General features: G+C 46.7%; 1 protein-coding gene across 2 annotated transcripts in view; it reads left to right on the forward strand.

Moving 5' to 3' along the window:
• MYPOP (Myb related transcription factor, partner of profilin) overlaps positions 1-20,733 on the forward strand; it is a 129,377-nt gene that overhangs the window by 12,378 nt on the left and 96,266 nt on the right. The gene's annotated exons all lie outside the window — the stretch shown is intronic.

Raw genomic sequence — 20,733 nt, forward strand, 5'->3', positions numbered from 1 at the left:
GGAACAACAAACATAGTTTGAAATGTCTATATGCGAATGCCAGGAGCCTAAGAAATAAGATGGGGGAGTTAGAATATATTGCACTAAATGAAAAATTAGATATAATAGGCATCTCTGAGACCTGGTGGAAGGAGGATAACCAGTGGGACACTGTCATACCGGGGTACAAATTATATCGTAGTGATAGGGTGAATCGGATTGGTGGAGGGGTAGCATTGTATATTAACGAGAGCCTTGAATCAAATAGATTGAAAATTCTGCAGGAAGCAAAACACTCCTTGGGATCACTGTGGATTGAAATTCCATGTGCAAAGGGGAAAAGGATAGTGATAGGAGTGTACTACCGTCCGCCTGGCCAGGACGAACAGACGGATGCGGAAATGTTAAAGGAAATCAGGGACGCAAACAAACTGGGCAACACTAATAATGGGGGATTTCAATTACCCGCATATAGACTGGGGTAATGTAACATCTGTACACGCAAGGGACATAAGATTTCTTGATGAAATCAAGGACAGCTTCATGGAACAGCTAGTTCAGGAGCCGACAAGAGAAGGAAAAATACTAGACTTAGTCCTTAGTGGTGCTCATGATCTAGTGCAGGGGGTAACGATACGAGGGCCGCTTGATAACAGTGATCATAATATGATCGGTTTTGATATTGGCATTGAAGGAAGTGAAACTAGGAAATCAAGTACGCTAGCGTTTAACTATAGAAAAGGTGATTACGACAAAATGAGAAAAATGGTGAAAAAAAGACTGAAAGGAGCAGCTCGCAGAGTAAAAAACTTGCATCAGGCGTGGATGCTGTTTAAAAACACCATCCTGGAGGTTCAGGACAAATATATTCCACGTATTAGAAAAAAGGGAAAAAAGACTAAATGTCAGCCGGCGTGGCTAAACAGTAAGATAAAGGAAATCATTAGAGCCAAAAAACAATCCTTCAGAAAGTGGAGAGGAGAACCAACTGAAAGTAACAGGATAGATCATAAGGAATGCCAAGCCAAATGCAAAGCGGAGATAAGGAGGGCAAAAAAGGACTTTGAGAAGAAATTAGCGTTGGAAGCAAAAATACATAGTAAAAACTTTTTTAGATACATTAAAAGCAGGAAACCGGCCAAAGAGTCGGTTGGGCCGCTGGACGAAAATGGTGTTAAAGGGGCGATCAAGGAGGACAAAGCCGTAGCGGAGAAATTAAATGAATTCTTTGCTTCGGTCTTCACCGAGGAGGATTTGGGGGGGACACCGGTGCCGGAAAGAATATTTGAAGCGGGGGAGTCGGAGAAACTAAACAAATTCTCTGTAACCTTGGAGGATGTAATGGGTCAGTTCAGCAAGCTGAAGAGTAGTAAATCACCGGGACCTGATGGTATTCATCCCAGAGTATTAATAGAACTAAAAAATGAACTTGCGGAGCTACTGTTAGAAATATGCAATCTGTCCCTAAAATCGAGTGTAATACCGGAAGACTGGAGGGTAGCCAATGTTACTCCGATTTTTAAGAAAGGTTCCAGAGGAGATCCGGGAAATTATAGACCGGTGAGTCTGACGTCGGTGCCGGGCAAGATGGTGGAGGCTATTATTAAGAATAAAATTGCAGAGCATATACAAAAACATGGACTGATGAGACAAAGTCAGCACGGATTTAGTGAAGGGAAGTCTTGCCTCACCAATCTAATGCATTTTTTTGAGGGGGTAAGCAAACATGTGGACAATGGGGAGCCGGTTGATATTGTATATCTGGATTTTCAGAAGGCGTTTGACAAAGTGCCGCACGAAAGACTCCTGAAGAAATTGCAGAGTCATGGAATCGGAGGTAGGGTATTATTATGGATTAAGAACTGGTTGAAAGATAGGAAGCAGAGAGTAGGATTGCGTGGCCAGTATTCTCAGTGGAGGAGGGTAGTTAGTGGGGTCCCGCAGGGGTCTGTGCTGGGTCCGTTGCTTTTTAATGTATTTATAAATGACCTAGAGATGGGAATAACTAGTGAGGTAATTAAATTCGCCGATGACACAAAATTATTCAGGGTCGTCAAGTCGCAGGAGGAATGTGAACGATTACAGGAGGACCTTGCGAGACTGGGAGAATGGGCGTGCAAGTGGCAGATGAAGTTCAATGTTGACAAGTGCAAAGTGATGCATGTGGGTAAGAGGAACCCGAATTATAGCTACGTCTTGCAAGGTTCCGCGTTAGGAGTTACGGATCAAGAAAGGGATCTGGGTGTCGTCGTCGATGATACGCTGAAACCTTCTGCTCAGTGTGCTGCTGCGGCTAGGAAAGCGAATAGAATGTTGGGTGTTATTAAGAAGGGTATGGAGTCCAGGTGTGCGGATGTTATAATGCCGTTGTATCGCTCCATGGTGCGACCGCACCTGGAGTATTGTGTTCAGTACTGGTCTCCGTATCTCAAAAAAGATATAGTAGAATTGGAAAAGGTACAGCGAAGGGCGACGAAAATGATAGTGGGGATGGGACGACTTTCCTATGAAGAGAGGCTGAGAAGGCTAGGGCTTTTCAGCTTGGAGAAGAGACGGCTGAGGGGAGATATGATAGAAGTGTATAAAATAATGAGTGGAATGGATCGGGTGGATGTGAAGCGACTGTTCACGCTATCCAAAAATACTAGGACTAGAGGGCATGAGTTGAAGCTACAGTGTGGTAAATTTAAAACGAATCGGAGAAAATTTTTCTTCACCCAACGTGTAATTAGACTCTGGAATTCATTGCCGGAGAACGTGGTACGGGCGGTTAGCTTGACGGAGTTTAAAAGGGGTTAGATAGATTCCTAAAGGACAAGTCCATAGACCGCTATTAAATGGACTGGAAAAATTCCTCATTTTTAGGTATAACTTGTCTGGAATGTTTTTACGTTTGGGGAGCGTGCCAGGTGCCCTTGACCTGGATTGGCCACTGTCGGTGACAGGATGCTGGGCTAGATGGACCTTTGGTCTTTCCCAGTATGGCACTACTTATGTACTTATGTACTTATGTAAACAAATGGCAGTAGCAGTGGCGGCTCGCCGTCTTATTTGGCTACGACATTGGGCAGCGGACATGGCCTCTAAGCAAAGGTTAGTGAAGTTGCCCTTTCAAGGCATTCTCCTGTTTGGTGAGGAGTTGGAGAAAATTGTTCAAGGCCTGGGAGATCCTAAACCCCAGCGCTTGCCCGAAGATAGGCCGAGGCCTTCCTCTAAGGGCCAGGCGGTCCACTCCTCTTATAGACCTCGCTTCCGTGAAGCTAGAAGGTACTGCCCAGGGCGTTCTGCTGGGTTCACTTCTCATGCCCATTTTCAGTAGAGGAACTCCTTTCGCTCGGACAAGCGTTCCGCAGCCACCGGCTCTAGGCCTGGAGTTCAGGGACGACCCTCTCAATGATGGTGCACCGGCCCTCTCCTCGCTTCCTGTCATCGGAGGACATCTTTCTCTCTTTGCCGAGGAGTGGGCCAATATTTCCTCAGATCAGTGGGTTCTGGACCTGATCAGAGATGGCTACAGAATAGAATTCAATGCCCCAGTAAGAGACGTGTTTGTGGAGTCCCGATGCGGTTCTGCCGCCAAACGGGCGGCGGTAGAGGAGACTTTGCAAGGTCTGATTCAGTTAGGGGCCGTGTTCCCGGTACCTCCCGCCGAACACGGCTACGGCCGATACTCCATCTACTTTGTGGTGCCGCGAAAAGGTGGGTCTTTTTGCCCTATTCTGGACTTAAAAGAATTAAACAAGTCCCTGAGAGTGCGGCATTTCCACATGGAAACCCTGCGCTCCGTCATTGCTGCGGTACAGCCAGGAGAGTTTCTCACGTCTCTAGACCTGAAAGAAGCTTACTTGCACATACCAATTTGGCCCCCGCACCAGAAGTTTCTGAGGTTTGTGGTGTTGGGAAAACATTTCCAGTTCCGGGCCTTGCCTTTTGGCCTCGCCACAGCTCCCCGAACCTTTTCGAAGGTAATAGTGGTAGTAGCCGCTTTGCTCAGGCGAGAAGGTATCAGGATTCACCCGTACCTAGACGACTGGCTCATCAGAGCAGACTCTGTAACAGAGCTATCAAGCTACAGCCAGAGTGGTCTCAGTACTTCAATTTCTAGGCTGGGTCATCAATTAGGCCAAAAGTCACCTGATCCTCTCGCAATCTCTAGAATATTTGGGGGCCAGGTTCGACACAGACTCGGGCTATGTATACCTACCTGAGCTAAGGCGGTGCAAGCTTCAGAATCAGGTCCGTCTGCTCCTGAGGATGCCCCGACCGCGAGCTTGGGACATTGTCCAGCTGCTGGGATCGATGACAGCCACATTGGAAGTGGTGCCCTGGGCGAGAGAGCACCTGAGACCTCTACAGTATTCCCTACTTCAAAGATGGTCTCCAGTTTCTCAGGATTATCAATGCAGACATTCTTGGCTCCCTGCGGCCCGACTCAGCATGGAGTGGTGGCTCTCAGACAGCATGCTGCGGCAAGGAATGCCGCTGGCGCTCCCCGATTGGTGTCTAGTAGTGACAGATGCCAGCCTGAAGGGCTGGGCAAGGGGAAGCGTGCCCAGGGTCTATGGACACCCGAGAAGTCGGAGTGGTCCATCAGGTGCCTGGAGTTGAAAGCAGTGTTTCAGGCGCTTCTGGCCTTTCAAGTGACCCTGGAAGGATTGGCTGTCGGAGTGATGTCGGACAACACGACAGCAGTGGCCTACATAAATCGACAAGGCGGCACTCAGTGCAGAGCACTGGCCGCGCAGGCCGAACAGATTTTCCACTGGGCCGAGCTGCATCTTCAGTTTCTGTCGGCAGCTCACATTGCAGGTCAGAGCAACATGCAAGCCGATTATCTAAGCAGGCATCAGATCGATCCAGCAGAATGGGAACTAGCAGACGAAGTATTCCTGCAGATATGTGCCAAATGGGGCAAGCCCTTGATGGATCTTATGGCGACAAGTTCAAATGCCAAAGTCCCGTACTTCTTCAGCAGACGGAGAGATCCTTGCTCGGCAGGGTTGGATGCCTTGACTCAGCCCTGGCCTCCGGGCCTGCTATATGTGTTCCCTCCGTGGCCCTTGATAGGGCACGTGCTCCTGCGGATTCGGCTGCACCCAGGAGAAGTGGTCCTAATCGCCCCGGATTGGCCCAGGAGGCCTTGGTATGCGGACCTCCGACAGATGCTAGTGGAGGCTCCCCTTCCTTTACTTCTGGTACCGAACCTGTTGTCACAGGGGCCGGTAGCCATGGAGGACGCCTGCCGCTTTGGTCTTATGGCATGGCGATTGAGAGGGCGCAATTAAGGGACAAAGGCTATTCAAACACAGTCATTTCCACTCTCCTGCAGGCCCGCAAGCGTTCCACTTCCGTGGCTTATGCCAGGATTTGGTGCCAGTTTGAGTCTTGGTGTGCTTCAAAAGCGATCACACCCATGCGGGCTCCTGTCTCGCCGATTCTGGACTTTTTGCAGGATGGTGTACAAATAGGCTTGATCTATAATTCTCTGCGGGTGCAAGTGGCAGCGTTGGCCTCCCTTCGTGGTAAGGTTGAAGGCGTGTCTTTAGCTGCTCATCCAGATGTGGCACGGTTTCTTAGTGGGGTGCTTTGGTTCTGGCCTTCCGCGCGAGCACCCTGTCCAGCTTGGAACCTGGGGCTAGTTTTGAAGGCCCTGCAGGCTTCTCCTTTTGAGCCGCTTCGGCGAGCATCGGAGAAAGATTTGACACTAAAGGCCGTTTTTCTTGTGGCCATTTCTTCAGCGAGACGGATGTCAGAGCTCCAGGCGCTATCCTGTAGAGACCCATTTCTGCAATTCTCAGAGTCCGGGGTCATGGTTCGGACCGTGCCTTCCTTCATGCCTAAGGTGGTTTCAGCGTTTCACCTAAACCAGCCTATTTTCTTGCCCTCCTTTGATAAGGAGGAGTTTCCAGAATCTTTTGGGCAGTTGCACCTGTTGGATGTGCGCAGGACTCTGCTGCAGTATCTGCGAGTTACTATCTCTTTCAGGATCTACAGGAATAACATGTATAGAATGTTTGTACGTTTGGGAAGCTTGCCAGGTGCCCTTGGCCTGGATTGGCCGCTGTCGTGGACAGGATGCTGGGCTCGATGGACCCTTGGTCTTTTCCCAGTATGGCATTACTTATGTACTTATCTGTTTGTTTTGCTATCAGGTCCTCGCAGAGGGTCTCCAGCATCTAAAGCCACTATTGCCCGCTGGCTCAAAGAAACTATCTTTTCAGCTTATCTGCTTGCCAGCCGGTCTCCGCCTGTAGCCTTTAAGGCGCATTCTACCAGAGCGATTTCTTCCTCTTGGGCTGAAACTGGAGCACTCAAGAGATATGCAGTGCAGCAACATGGGCTTCTAAGCTCTCTTTCGCCCGACATTACAGGCTGGATGTGGCTGCTAGGAGGGATGCGCGTTTTGGAGCACAAGTGCTAGCGCGTGGTGTGACCTGTTCCCACCCTATATAGGGATTGCTTTGTTACATCCCATACGTAATGGCTTCATCTGCTTGATGACAAGGAAGGGAAAATTAGGTTCTTACCTTGGTAATTTTCTTTCCTTTAGTCATAGCAGATGAAGCCATGAGCCCTCCCTGTATGATTGTCTGTATGCTGTGAATCTTTCAGGTTCTGTTCTTGTTTCCTGAAGTTCCTTCCTTGGGAGAAAGTTGGAAAACAGTCTTCAGGATTCATGTTCACTTATAGGAGGATGAGTCCATTCCCTCCAGTTTATGTTTTGGAGGATGAGTTTATTCCCTCCAGGAGGTTGCGTGTATCCCCTCCAGTTATACAATAAGGAGGACGAGTTTATTCCCTCCAGGAGGATGTGTTCATTCCCTCCTTTTGAGTTCATGCCCTTGTTAAGGGGCCATCGTTCGCTGTGAGGAAAGTTCATGTTATTCCCATTGCAGTTTGCCATACTGCTTTGGAAGCTTCAAATACTGAAGAAGCAGTGGAGCTGGCTGGCCATGAGGCACTGTGAAAAGTTGAGTGCTCTCTATCTCCCCCTGCTGGTTGATGGACACAACCCATACGTAATGGCTTCATCTGCTATGACTAAAGGAAAGAAAATTACCAAGGTAATAACCTAATTTTCCCATACTGATGATGTAAGATTAGGAAATACTAGTGGTACACCAACAGCAGATATGTTAGCTTGCTATTTCAGGGACAAGGGGCTAGATGCACTAATCAATCGTTAGAGCCCTTCCCTTACCGATTCCCTTAGCAAAGGAACGGGCATGCGTCAAGGAATAGGAATGCAAATGAGCTGCTCGTTGTAGCTCACTTGCATTCTCTATTCCATCATTAAACAGTCGGCCAATCGGCGGTCGAGCATGCGCAGAGTAGCCAAGTGTTATGCTGGCTGCTCTGCGCATGCCAAGGACGTCCTTTATGGACGTCCTTCACTATAAAAAAAAACTCCCTCTAAAAAGACGTTCTTTTACAGGCTACTAGCTAATGTACAGTTCAGAGACAAGAGAATAAAAACTAACCCGATGATACGGAGGAGCCTTCCAGCCCAGAAAATCGGGACGTGAGAGAACACAAATCAAAACTTTCTCGACGTCCCTTCCTCCAGGTCTCTCTCAGCCAATCACAGCGCGTTTAGCTGATACTGGTAACAGCTAAACGCGCTGGGATTGGCTGAAAGAGACCTAGAGCTGATCAGTTATGCTATTACTTGTTCTGGAGTGCTGTATTTTGTTATGCTGTTTTGATAAATGTTCAATAAAGACTTCATACAACTTAAAAAAGTGGAAAAAAAATCCAAGTGCTCGTCCTTTTTAATTTTTTTAACAAAACTATTAGTGGGATTTAAACCCGCCACCTCTGGATTACAAGACCGGTGCTCTAAACACTCGCCACAACTCTACTTACTTGGATGTCCCTCCCTTACTTCCAGGTCTCTCAGCTGAGTGAAGCACGGCCAAAAAGGATGTTTTTATTATTGCGGGGGGAGGGGGAGGCCGCCCAAAATGGACTTTTTTTTTAAGCGAAGCTTTATGTTTAAACCATTTTTATTGGTTCACAGTCTCCAAAAACAGAACAATAACTTTAGTACATCTATTAACCATCTGTTAACCATCCATTTTCATTTATGTCCCCAAACTCCCCCCTTCCCCCCCCTTTTTCCCTCCCCCCCCTCCCACCTTTCCTTATTCTTGTCATTCTTCTCTCTGTATATTATTGTATGCTTATTATAAGTTCAAAAGATAGCTACGTGCAGATGGGGTTAGAGTGTTCCAAAATGGGGTCCACCGCTGTTGAAATTGTGCTCCAATTTGTGAATTGATATCAGCCACGCCCATTCTTTCCATACGCAACATCCACAACATGCGTGTCCTCCACTGCTGTAATGTCGGGCCTCTCATCGATAACCACTCTGTTAATATTACTTGTTTGCCCACAACAATAGCACGTTGGGCAAATGATGCAAAGCCCTTAGCTGTGGGGCAACTAGTTATAAGATGACCGAATAAAAGGGTTGGGTTGTAAGTCCAACCTTGTTTCCAAATTGAATTTACATATTTGATGTGATCTTTCCAAAATCTCTCCACTTCTCTGCACTGCCAAAACATGTGCCCCAAGTTTGCTCCTTCTGCTCTGCATTTCGGGCACTCCCCCCAAGGAGAGAGTTCCATATAAAATGCTCGTTTGGGGGGCACATGCACACGCAGCACAAACTTGTATTGTAATTCCCAATGTATAGACTGGTATGTAATTCGTCTTATTGACAACACATGGGACCTAATCTGGGCTGCACTAACTTCAGTGCGGAGATCTATTGTCCACAGTCGGGCCAAACGCGAGTAATCTGGCTCTTCTGCTGTGTCTTTTATGTGGCGGTGGTGATAAGATAGGGGCACCTTCTGCTGGGCCCCAAGGGAGAATGCCGATGATAATTCTTCTTGCACATCTTCTGCCAGGGACTCCCAAGGCAATGAGGTCACATAGAGGCATATTTTCAAAGCACTTTGGGAGGCTAAGTTCCATAGGTTTCTATGGAACTTTGGGAGGCTAAGTGCTTTGAAAATGAGCCTGATAGTGTTTCAATTGCTCATAAAAGAATCTTTCTTTTTGTGGTATCCCATACTCTGTTTGTAAATCGGTAAATGACTTTATATGTCCTTCTCTATTAATTACCTGCAATAGGTACTCCATTCCCCTTCTCTTCCACCTATGGAACACTGTATATATCTGTCCCGGAACAAATGCTACATTGCCACAAATCGGAAGGTATGGAGTCACTTTCGAAGAAAAGTGGTGGAGTTTGCAAATCCATTACCAGACTGCCACTGCACATGGCATAATCCTTGTCTGTTGCAGAACACGAGGCACCGGAATCCCAGAGAAATGTAAATAATTGCTAAAGTGAATCCCCTTTGTAAACTCAAGTTCCAGTGGAGTGTCTGTGAAATCTTTCGTGCCTCGGAACCAGTCATTAATGGCCCTCATACCACTAGCAATATTTGAATATCTTATGTTCATCAGCCCCAGTCCACCATATTCCACTGGTAAACAGAGTGTGGTAAATGCAAGACGGGCTTTTTTTGCCCCGCCAGAGGAATTTCTGTGTCATAGCCCTCAACTTTCGTTCATGAGTATTATTTAAATACAATGGCAACATTTGTAAAACATATAACCACCTGGGAGCTATGATCATGTTAAATAAAGCAATGCGGCCCAATAACGAAAGAGGGAGCCTGGCCCACGCCTCAAGGCTAGTTTCCGTCTCCCTCAAAAGTCTATTAATGTTAAGATCATACAAATTGTTGAGATCTGCCGGAATCACTACTCCCAAGTATCTTATATGGTCCTTTGCTTGCTGAAAAGGGAGCCCGTCTCCCCAGTTTCTCCCCTGATCTGCTCCAATTCCTATCGCAATTGACTTAGATAAATTCAATTTAAACCCTGAAAGTTGTCCATACTGTGTAATTTTATCTAACAGTTCTTTTACAGACCGCCCTGGACCCGTCAGGGTCAGCAGGAGATCATCCGCGTATGCCAGCACCTTGATACATCGGGCCCCTAGGGAAACGCCACCAATTTTATCTTCCTCTCGGAGTGCACACAGTAAGGGCTCTAAAGATAATACAAAGAGCAAGGGCGAGAGGGGGCAACCCTGCCTAGTGCCTTTCTCTATCTTAAACTCACTTTCTCGGAGTCCATTGACCAGCACTCTTGCTGTGGGATGAGAGTACATGGATTTGAGCGCTTGTAAATACCATCCCGAAAATCTCATCTGACCTAATACACAAAATAAATAGTCCCATCGTACCTGGTCAAATGCCTTTTTGGCATCTAGGGCAACAACCAATGCTGGGCACATTTCCCCCGAGCAGGTTGCCATGGCCAGTAGCAGCCTACGTACATTTTGTGTTGCTTGTCTCTGCCGCACAAATCCTACCTGTTCTGGACCTATTAGATTAGGTAAAATATCCACCAACCGGCTAGCTAGTATTTTGGCAAGTAATTTTATATCGACGTTCAACAACGATATTGGCCGGTAGGACTCCACTCGATCCATTGCTTTCCCAGGTTTGGGGATCAACGTGATCAGCGCCTCATTAGTGTACTGAGGAAACTGACCCCGATGAACTTACATCCTCATAGTAATCCAGCAAGGCCAACAACGCATTGGGGGGAAGCAATTTGTAATATTCCCCTGTAAACCCGTCAGGGCCAGGTGCTGACCGGAGTTTCTGGGATTTAATGGCCTGCTGAAATTCGAGTATAGTCAGTGGGGCATTTAATTTTTCTATTTCTAGGTCCGTTAACCTGGGTAAACCAAGCCCCGCTAAGAATGTTTGCATTTGCTGCTTAGATTCTTGTGGGCTGGCTGCATATAGATCCGAAAAATATTCGGTAAACATCTGCTCTAAGCGTTCTCTAGAGTTGGTGAGCGTCCCCTGTGCGTCCCGCAAGGCAGATATCGCCCGGGGTCCTCCCCAATTTCTGATAGTCCTTGCTAAAAAGGGCTCCTGTTTTGTTCCCAAATCTTTGCAACCGATATTTATAATAAAGGGATGATTGTGTCTTTCGCACATGTAATAAAGTATTCAATGTAGTCTGTATTGCTTTTAGTTCGTCCAATGTTGTCTGGTTAGGCCTACTTGCATGTCTCCTTTTTGCCCTCTGAAACTTTTGCTCTAGCTGCAGATACTTGCCAATCTACTCTTTTTCCTCCTACTGCAATAGGCAATAACATCCCCTCTTAGAACCGCCTTTGAGGCAGCCCAAAATAAACTAGGTTGATCCCGAGCGTGCTCACTATTATTCCTTTTATAGTCTTCCCATTTTTTACATAAAAATGTCTTAAAGTGTGGGTCATTATACAGAAACGTTGGAAATCTCCAGCCCCCACCTCCCTGCTTATCTACAGGCATCTCCAGATCTAACCAGATTGTAGCATGATCTGAGATCTCCTCAGGTCCCACCTCTGCTGCAGTAACCATGGGAAATAATGATTAAGCGAAGCTTTATTAAAAAAAAAAAAAAAAAATCAAACAAGCTCCAGTGCTGCAGGCTCTTTTTTGGACATTTCAACCCCGGAATAATAAAAACATCCTTTTTGGCCGTGCTTCACTCGGCTGAGAGACCAGGAAGTCTCTGAGGCCAATAACAGCGCGTTTAGCTCGGCTGAACGCGTTGTGATTGGCTCAGAGACTTCCAGGTCTCAGCTGAGTGAAGCACTGCCAAAAAAGAGGTTTTTATTATTGCAGTTTTTAATTATTGCAAAGGGGGAAGGTGACCAAAATGGGCGCCCATCCAAAAAAAAAGTCTATTTTGGCCCCCTTAATAATAAAAACGTCTTTTTTGGCAGTGCTTCACTCAGCTGAGACCTGGAAGTCCCTGAGCCAATCACAACACGTTCAGCCAAGCTAAACGCGCTGTGATTGGCTCAGAGACTTCCAGGTCTCTCAGCTGAGTGAAGTACGGCCAAAAAAGACGTTTTTATTATTCTGGGGTCCAAAAAAGAGTCTGCTGCATCAGAGCCTGTTTGATTTCAGCACTTGGGCTGTTTTTTTGGGTGGAGCACTCCCATAATGGTCGTCCATGATGAGCACTTGGCCATTTTTGCCCTCCCCCCCCCCCCCCCCCCCCCCCCCCCGATTTATTATTTTTTTTTTACATTGTATGAAGTTTTCCAATCCCGCACAGCCCCAACGAGAGGTACAGACCTCTCTCTTGTTAGATTTTCCACCGTTTTCCAGCGTTAAGGCAATCGGAAAAGGTTAGTGCTACCGTCGTCGGGAAAAAAGTATTTAGTGCATGCCAGGGTTTACTATTTGCTCGTTAATGGCTCGTTAAGTGCTTGTTTAGTGCATCTGTGCTCCGGTTGCTAAAATTCGACAACAGCTACCTACTGCTATAGTTAGACATCAAGCTGTATCAGATAGGTTAGATAACATTTCAGCTGATTATATCTGGAATAATTTTCAAGCTCTGGAGATAGAGCAAGTTAGACAATTGTTAAATAGGTTTATAAAATCTAATTGCGGTCTTGGTTCCTGTCCAGCATACTTATTAAAATCAGCTAATGACACTTTTCTGTCCTTATTGACAAATTGGGTTAATGATTGTTTATTAAGTGACAATTTTCCAACAAGATGGGGAAATATTGCACATAACACCAGTTTTAAAATGTTCTAGTGGAGGTAATATGCAAGCAGTGAGTAATTATCGCCCTATTGCTTTGATCCCATTATTTATTAGATTAATGGAGGGATTTGTATCTGAAAAGCTAAATGAGTATTTAGATGATAAGAATATTTTGCATCTGGCTTAATCTGGCTTTCGAAAAAACTATGGTACCAAAACAGTGATTACTTTTATCATTGCACAGAGTAAAATTTTTCTTAGTCGTGGTTACAGTGTTAGTTGATTTGGCTTGTTGGCTGCGTTTAACCAGGTTGAGCAATGTAGATATAGGTGAGAAGGTTTTGAGTTGGTTCAGAGGGTTTTTAACAACTCGTTGTTATAAAGTGCAAAAAGCGGGGGGGTCACGTGATGCTCTGAAGAGAGAAAGACGTGGTCCCGCGATCTCCTGGGCCCCGGCTCTCTAATTTGAGTTTTAGATTGAGTTTCTGGAACTTATACTCCTCCAAAGCAGCGCAGGATTGAGTCAAGCTCCCCATGGACAAATACTTGAGTTCGCCAGCACGGACAATGGCGAACCGAGGAGCAAAAAAAGACAAAGAAAAAGCGAAGGCGTCAGCCGCCATAGCTGAGGACCTTCCGGTGAGTGGGGGTGGCCCGTTTACCACAGAGCAAGTACAGCAGATTACCGATGCGATGGGCGCCGCATTGGACCCGAAGCTCGAAAAGATACACACCCAGATGTCCAACTTTGAAGCGCTCCTCATGGACACGATCCAGCGAACTGGGGAGCTGGAGAAAAGAGTTTCCGCTGTCGAGGATGCAGCCGGCCCCGCGATGCAAAGGGAAAAAAAAATGGCCGCTAAACTTGAAGCCCTGGCGGTAAAAATGGAAGACCTGGAGAACAGGTCGCGGCAGGGGAACCTCCGCATAGTGGGGCTGCCAGAATCAGTGAATGATCGCCTGTTGCCAGAAGTTCTGGAACGATGGTTGGCGGAGGAATTTGCGCTTTCGGACCATGTGGGGAAGCTCTGCTTGGAAAGGGCTCACCGCATAGGTCGGAGACAGGAAGGCAGGCAGTTTCCATGGACGGTAATCGTAAAAGTGCACAATTATGTGCATAAAGATGAGATACTAAGAGGCTTCCGCCAAAAACGAAATACGCTGCAGTACGAGGGGCAACAGATACGCATCTTTCAAGATTATTCGGCTGCACTGCAGGAGAAAAGAAAGAAGTTCACCCCTGTTTGTCAGAAACTGCATGATCGTCAACAAGTTTTCATGTTGATCTATCCAGCAATCCTAAAAGTCAAGCACGAAGGCAGGTGGAAACAGTTTGATGACATTCAGGAGGCACAAACATTTGTGCTGGAGCTGGAGAAGAATGGTCAGAATGGGAAAAAGGAGCCTGAAAACAGCTGAAGCGTCCAAGAAGAAATGTGACATGCAGTGCAAAAGGTTTGTCATTGGGGCTGATGCTGAGTAATACATCATAGTTCCAGTGTTGATGTAGGATCTAGTTGGGGGAGCCGGGGTCTGGGGTCATGGGAAGCCCCACCACCCATTTGCAGAAATGGGAGCAGGTCATAGGGGTTTGGAAAAGGGGAGGGAGGGTTAGGGAGTTTATAAGGATAGCAAGGGATTTGGGAGGGGGAGGGGGGATTGGAGTTTGGGGGTTCAAGACATTGACCAGACGGTGATCACTGCAAGGAAAGTTGCTTGGGTGGAAGAAGAGAACCAAATTGTCAAGATCAGGTGCAAGAAGAGATGGGCATTCCAAGGGGGGAGGCTGGGTCCCCTGCGGAACTGTGTTCAGCGTGAATTGTCTCCACACATTACACACAGGGATGATGGCTAATTTACCGGGAGGAGGGACTAGATTAATATCCTGGAACGTAGGTGGGATCAAAAAGGGCAAAAATCTTGGGTGCACTGAAACGGCATAAGGCGGGAGTGGCATGTATTCAGGAAACTAGGTTATCCCCATTAGAGCATCAAAAATTAAAGAGGCACTGGGTGGGAGAAGTGTTTTGCTCGTCAGCAGTGGGGAGGCGAGGGGGAGTGGCTATCCTGGTACATAAGGCAGCAGCAATAAAGGCAAAATTCTTATTTGCAGATAGCGAGGGACATTATGTGGGAGTGCAATTGAATTGGCAAGGTCACACGCGACTGCTGGTGGCGGTTTATGTGCCCCAGTCAGGAGAGAAAAAGTTTTTTGCTGACCTTTTTGCGAAATGTCAGGGGTATGGCTCTGACCCATTAATTGTAGCTGGAGATATGAATCAGGTCATGGAGCCAGGGCTAGATAGGACGGGCCGACCGCCGAAAGGGGGTGCTCGGGCACCGGGCGTGCTGGAGACCTTTTGTGGGGGGCTGGGTTTAGTGGACCCTTGGAGATTGTTACATGAGGAAGAGCGTGATTTTACGCACACCTCGAGGGCCCACGGGACCCAGTCCCGTATTGATTATATTTTTGTCTCGCAGCAGATGTTTCCCCAGATTTTGAGTGCTACTATTGGTCCTGACGAGATCTCGGACCACGCCTTGATCTGGGTAGACCTCGAACCTCAGTCCTATTATAGAACGTCCGGGGGTTGGCGATTTCCGGCATATCTCTATTCTTCTCCAGAGTTCGCTGCATATCTGACTAGCAGGTGGGATGACTTCCTATTGAATAATGCACAGCACGTAGATAACGCAGGCCTTTTTTGGTCTGCCGCAAAAGCGGTACTGCGCGGAGAAGCGATAGCATATGTCAGTAGGAGGAATCGGCAGATTGCGCAAAAGTTGGTACAATTAGAGAGGAGGGTAAAGCAAGCAAGGAGGCGGTATGTCGCTCACCCCACTCAGGGCTGCTTTGAGTCCCTTATTGCTGTGCGGACAGAATTAAATAGCCTGCTTCAGGAGAGATTAATGAGAGCGACAGTGGTCCGTAGGTATAACCTGAGCAGATTTGGGGATCGTCCGGGAGGCATGATGGCACGGCTGATTAGGGGATCCTGTGGACTGCATGTAGTGACTAGGCTAAGGAGGAAATTGCGGAGATTTTTTGAGCGCATTTTGAGGAGGTGTACTCGGGGGTGCAGCCTGAGAGAGGGATGCGGGATTCGATTTGCGAGTATCTGCGTCGGTCCAAACTGCCGCAATTAACGGGAGAACAGATAGCATCCCTAGACTCCCCCCTAACTGCAAAAGAAGTGATACGGGCAATACAGGCCCTGAAAATGCACTCTGCACCCGGTCCTGATGGGTTTTCGGGTGAATTTTATAAATTGCTGAAACAACAAGTGGTGGGGCCACTGATGGGTCTGTTTGAGGAAGCGACTGAGAGAGGCCGGCTCCCTCAGTGAGGCGCTGATCACCCTGATCCCCAAGCCAGGGCGAGATCTAACAGATCCGGCCTCTTATAGGCCTATCTCACTTATAAATGTGGACGTTAAGATCCTTTCGCGAATTTTGGCAGAGCGCCTGGCTTGCGTGCTCCCATCTGTAATCGGGGAAGAACAGGTGGGATTCGTGCGTGGAAGGCATTTGGTGTTAAACGTGCGGAAACTGCTGGCGGCCCTGATGGAGGCTTCAGGAGAAGATGCCCCGGGTTTGGTGATTGGATTAGACGCAGAGCGCGCTTTTGATAGGGTACTATGGCCCTTTATGTTTGAAACGTTACAGTGGCTGGGTTTACGGGGCTGGTTTTTGCGGGCGCTTAGTATGCTATATGCAGATCCACGAGCAAAGCTACTGGTAAACGGGGTTAGAACTCAGGAATTTCTGATAAGGCGGGGAACGAGACAAGGCTGCCCCCTCTTGATATCGTTGGAACCCTTGCTGTGCATTATTCGTAGGGAGCCCGGAATTCGGGGCATGAAGGTGGGCAGGGGGGAGGTGAAGTTGCTGGCGTATGCAGATGACCTATTACTCCTAGTGGAGGACCCGCAGAACTCGGTGGCCCGATTGTTGGAGGTGATTGGGCAGTACGGGACGTTATCGGGGTTTCGCCTAAACTTAGGAAAATCTTTGGCGCTTCCAATTTCTCTCACCACAAGAACTAGCTGGACAGGTCCCTTTCCCTTCCAGTGGGCGGAGAGCCAGATTAAGTACCTGGGAGTAGTTGTCCCGGTTGATATGTCTACATTGTATAGGAAAAATGTACAGTCGTTGCTGGCAGACATAGGCGCCTCCTGGGGATGTGGGACTCTTGCCCCCTCTCCTTGACGGGGCGCATTGCTCTTTTCAATATGATCATAGTGCCTAAATGGCTGTACAGATTTCAGATGCTGCCACTGTACCTGCGTGGGAGGGAGGAGAGGGCGCTTAATGCAGTTCTGCGGAAGTTTTTGTGGAATAATAAACGCCCTAGAATAGCGTTAGATGTGTTATGCAAACCTAAGGTGCATGGGGGCATGGGATTACTCAGCATTAGATACCTAACCATTGCCTGCTCTATGAGACATGTGCGTGACTGGCTGGTGGGAAGCCACCAATTCACGAACACCCAGCTGGAGGCCTCGTTGGTGCCCGGGGTACATCTAAGTTGTTTAGTACACACTCCAAAAATAAGACCTGCTGGACAGCTGCCTTTGAACTGTTTTGTGCGTTCGGCCAGGGCGATGTGGCGTTGGCTGTGCCGCAGGCAGGGATTTGCAGCGGAAGCTACTCCGTTTGTGTCATTGAGTCTGAATCCGGAGTTTCCAGATGGATCTACGGCAAAGTGCTTTGATTCTTGGAGGAGGAAAGGGGTTCACTATTTATATCAATTGCTAGATGAGAATGGGCAGGTTAAGCCTCTGGTGGATTTGCAGGGAGAATTTGGATTGACCTCATCAGACTTTTACGCGCATGCCCAGGTGAAACACGCCCACTCCTTGGGAGCCGTCAATCTGACTGAGGATGTACAAGAAACGATCTTGACGGCGCTCACACTGGGATCCCAGAATGCTGTGCCATTACGTTACCATCATAGATACCTTTTAGATTCAACGGAAGATATAGACTACCGTAAAATAGCAGAACGCTGGAAGCAGGAGTTAGAGATTGAGTTCACAGCGGATATGCTACAAAGTTTCTTGCTATCCATTCTTCATCGATCAGCATTTATTCGGCACTGGGAGCAACAATACAAGTTTGCCACACGGGCCTACATAGCGCCAGCTAGGGCAAAGCGGGCGGGCTTTGGAACAGGAGACTGCCCAAGGTGTGGGGAGCATATGGCAAATTTGAGTCATATGTTTTGGCTGTGCCCGCGGATTCGAGCATTTTGGAGGCAGATTAGGGCAGAAATAGGCCGCTGCTGGAAGAAGCGTGTGAGGGACACCCCGCTTCTGTTGTTCGATATATATACACTTGCAAAGCCGATTCCACCGGGATGTGTTGGTTTCCTCCGAAGGGCAGTGCTGACTGGGAAGAGAGTGATTCTGCTTCAATGGAGAGACTCTCAGGCACCTACAAAAGACTTGTGGAGAACAAAGATGACTGAGTTACTGCACCTGGAATTGTGTGGTCTTAGTCAATCTGCACATTCAGAACAAGAGAAGACTGTATTTCGCAGGGTGTGGGAAAGATACTGGGACACACTTCAACCCTTTATTAAACAGAAGATCCTGCAAAAACTGACATGGAGTTCGGAATCCACCCGAGCACCTATAGCCATCATAAAGAAGTGACACCGGCTTCTAAGCTTTGAACTTTAAGGGAAGGTGGGGGTGGGATGGGTAAGGGGCTATGCGGTTATTGTCTGTTTGTTGATTTCAAGTTTGGTAGTTTAGAAGGTTGGGTGTTTTGACATTCTTGGGGGAGAGAGGAGAAGGAGTAAAGATGGAGTTTATTATGAGTTAAGATAATTGGTAAGATAATTTGTAGTTACTAGTTTTTTTTGTATGCCACAGGATGACAATGTTGGAACTGTATCTTATTTGATAATTTGGTTAATTAATAGATCCAGCTTAGAGATAAGATCAGTACAATATGGGATGGGTTAGGTGGGAAGGGGGGAAGATGCAGGAAATTTGGAAATGTATTTGATGATATTTGTGTCAATATGTCTGGTACTATATTTGTTCTTTTCTCTGTCATCAATAAAAATGATTTAAACATAAAGTGCAAAAAGCTGGTGTTCCTTCTATGTATTGGATCCCCGATTGCATGGGGATGTCTCCATCATTGTTCAATGTGCTGCTCCAACCCCTAGGTTTGGAGTTAGAAAAGTTGAAGATTTCATTCTTTATTTATGCCAATGATATCACTTTGTTAGTACCGGGACATGATGATTGGAGTAGCACATTGAAGAAATTGGAAATTGCGTACAGGTTATAGAGTACTACTACTACTACTTAACATAGAGGATTGGATTTCCAATCATAGATTGAAACTGAACCCAGAAAAAAAATAAATTTTAGCTCAACTCAGTTTCCCAGGTAATTTTCAATTGGAACAAATACATTTTCTTTTGATTTTTGTTCTAAAGTGTGAAATCTGTAACTAAGTGATACATTGAGGAAACTATTCGAAACTACTTTCACCTTGATAAATTAAGACTATTGGTTCAGGCTTTGACCTTATCTAGACTAGACTATTGTAATATATACAACGGTTGTTCTAAAATGCTTATAAAGCGATTGCAAATAAGTCAAAATACAGCGGCACGCTTAATTTTTTTCAGATGGCAAATTTTCGCCTGCCACTCCTTTGTTGGTCAAAGTGCATTGCTGCCAGTGGGGAAGCTAGGATTAAGTTTGTTATTTACAGTTGTGTTTAAAATTATTTATGGCGATGCACCACCGTATCTGTCTGAGCTCGTTCTGCTTTGAAACGGCAGCTCGACTACCAATATGATCGCTTGTGACCGTTTGTTGCTAAAGTTCCCTTTGGTGTATTTAATATGATTTAAGAAGATGTTTTAACACCTCTCTCCACTAATTGTGTTTTTTTTTTTAATTCTTTACCTTTGGAAATGCACATGCTCAGAAACTATAAGTTGTTTTGCAAAGTACTTAAAACCACTTTGTTTCAAGAACACTTAGTATAATTATGTTTATAATCTGTTTTTCATGATTATGATAATTTCATCCAAGATACGTTTTTTTCCATGATAATGTAATCCACAATGAACTATATACTAGTATTTGTGGATAATAAGCTCATATAACATAACAACATAACATTAAACCTCAAACAGGCATATGTGCATATTCCCATTTGGTCTGCCCATCAGAGTTTCCTTTACTACTACTACTAACAAACATTTCTAAAGCGCTACTAGGGTTACGCAGCGCTGTACAATTCAAACACAGAAGGACAGTCCCTGCTCAAAGAGCTTACAATCTAAAAGACAAGAGAACAATCTAAAGACAAGTGAACAATCTAGAGGACGAGTGAACAGTTAATCTGATAGGGTGGATGGATTGGGGCATTTTATATTTCTCGAGCGGTTAGGCGCCGAAGGCAGCATTGAAGAGGTGAGTTTTAAGCAGAGATTTGAAGATGGGTAGGGAGGGGGCATGGCGTATGGGTAAAGGAAGATTGTTCCAGGCATAGGGTGAGGCAAGGCAGAATGCGCGGAGCCTGGAGTTGGCAGTGGTGGAGAAAGGGTACTGAGAGAAGGGCTTTGTCCTGTGAGCGGAGGTTGCGGGCGGGAACATAGGTGGAGAGGTAGTGAGGAGCCGCAGACTGAGTGCATTTGTAGGTAAGGAGGAGGAGCTTGAATTGTATGCGATATCTGATCGGAAGCCAATGAAGTGATTTAAGGAGAGGGGTGATATGAGTATATCAGTTTTGGCGGAATATAAGACGTGCAGCAGCGTTCTGAACGGATTGAAGGGGGGATAGATGGCCGAGTGGGAGGCCGGTGAGGAGTAAGTTGCAGTAATCAAGGCGAGAGGTAATGAGAGCATGGACGAGAGTTCTGGTGGTATGCTCAGAGAGGAAAGGGCGAATTTTGCTGATGTTGAAGAGGAAGAAGCGACAGGTCTTGGCAGTCTGTTGGATATGCGCAGAGAAGGAGAGGGAGGAGTCGAAGATGACTCCGAGGTTGCGGGCAGATGGGACGGGGAGGATGAGGGTGTTATCAACAGAGATAGAGAGTGGAGGAAGAGGAGAAGTGGGTTTAGGAGCTCGGTCTTGGACATGTTCAGCTTCAGGTGGCGGTTGGACATCCATGCCGCAATGTCGGAT

Source organism: Microcaecilia unicolor, chromosome 11, assembly GCF_901765095.1.
Source record: "Microcaecilia unicolor chromosome 11, aMicUni1.1, whole genome shotgun sequence".
Lineage (NCBI taxonomy): Eukaryota > Metazoa > Chordata > Amphibia > Gymnophiona > Siphonopidae > Microcaecilia > Microcaecilia unicolor.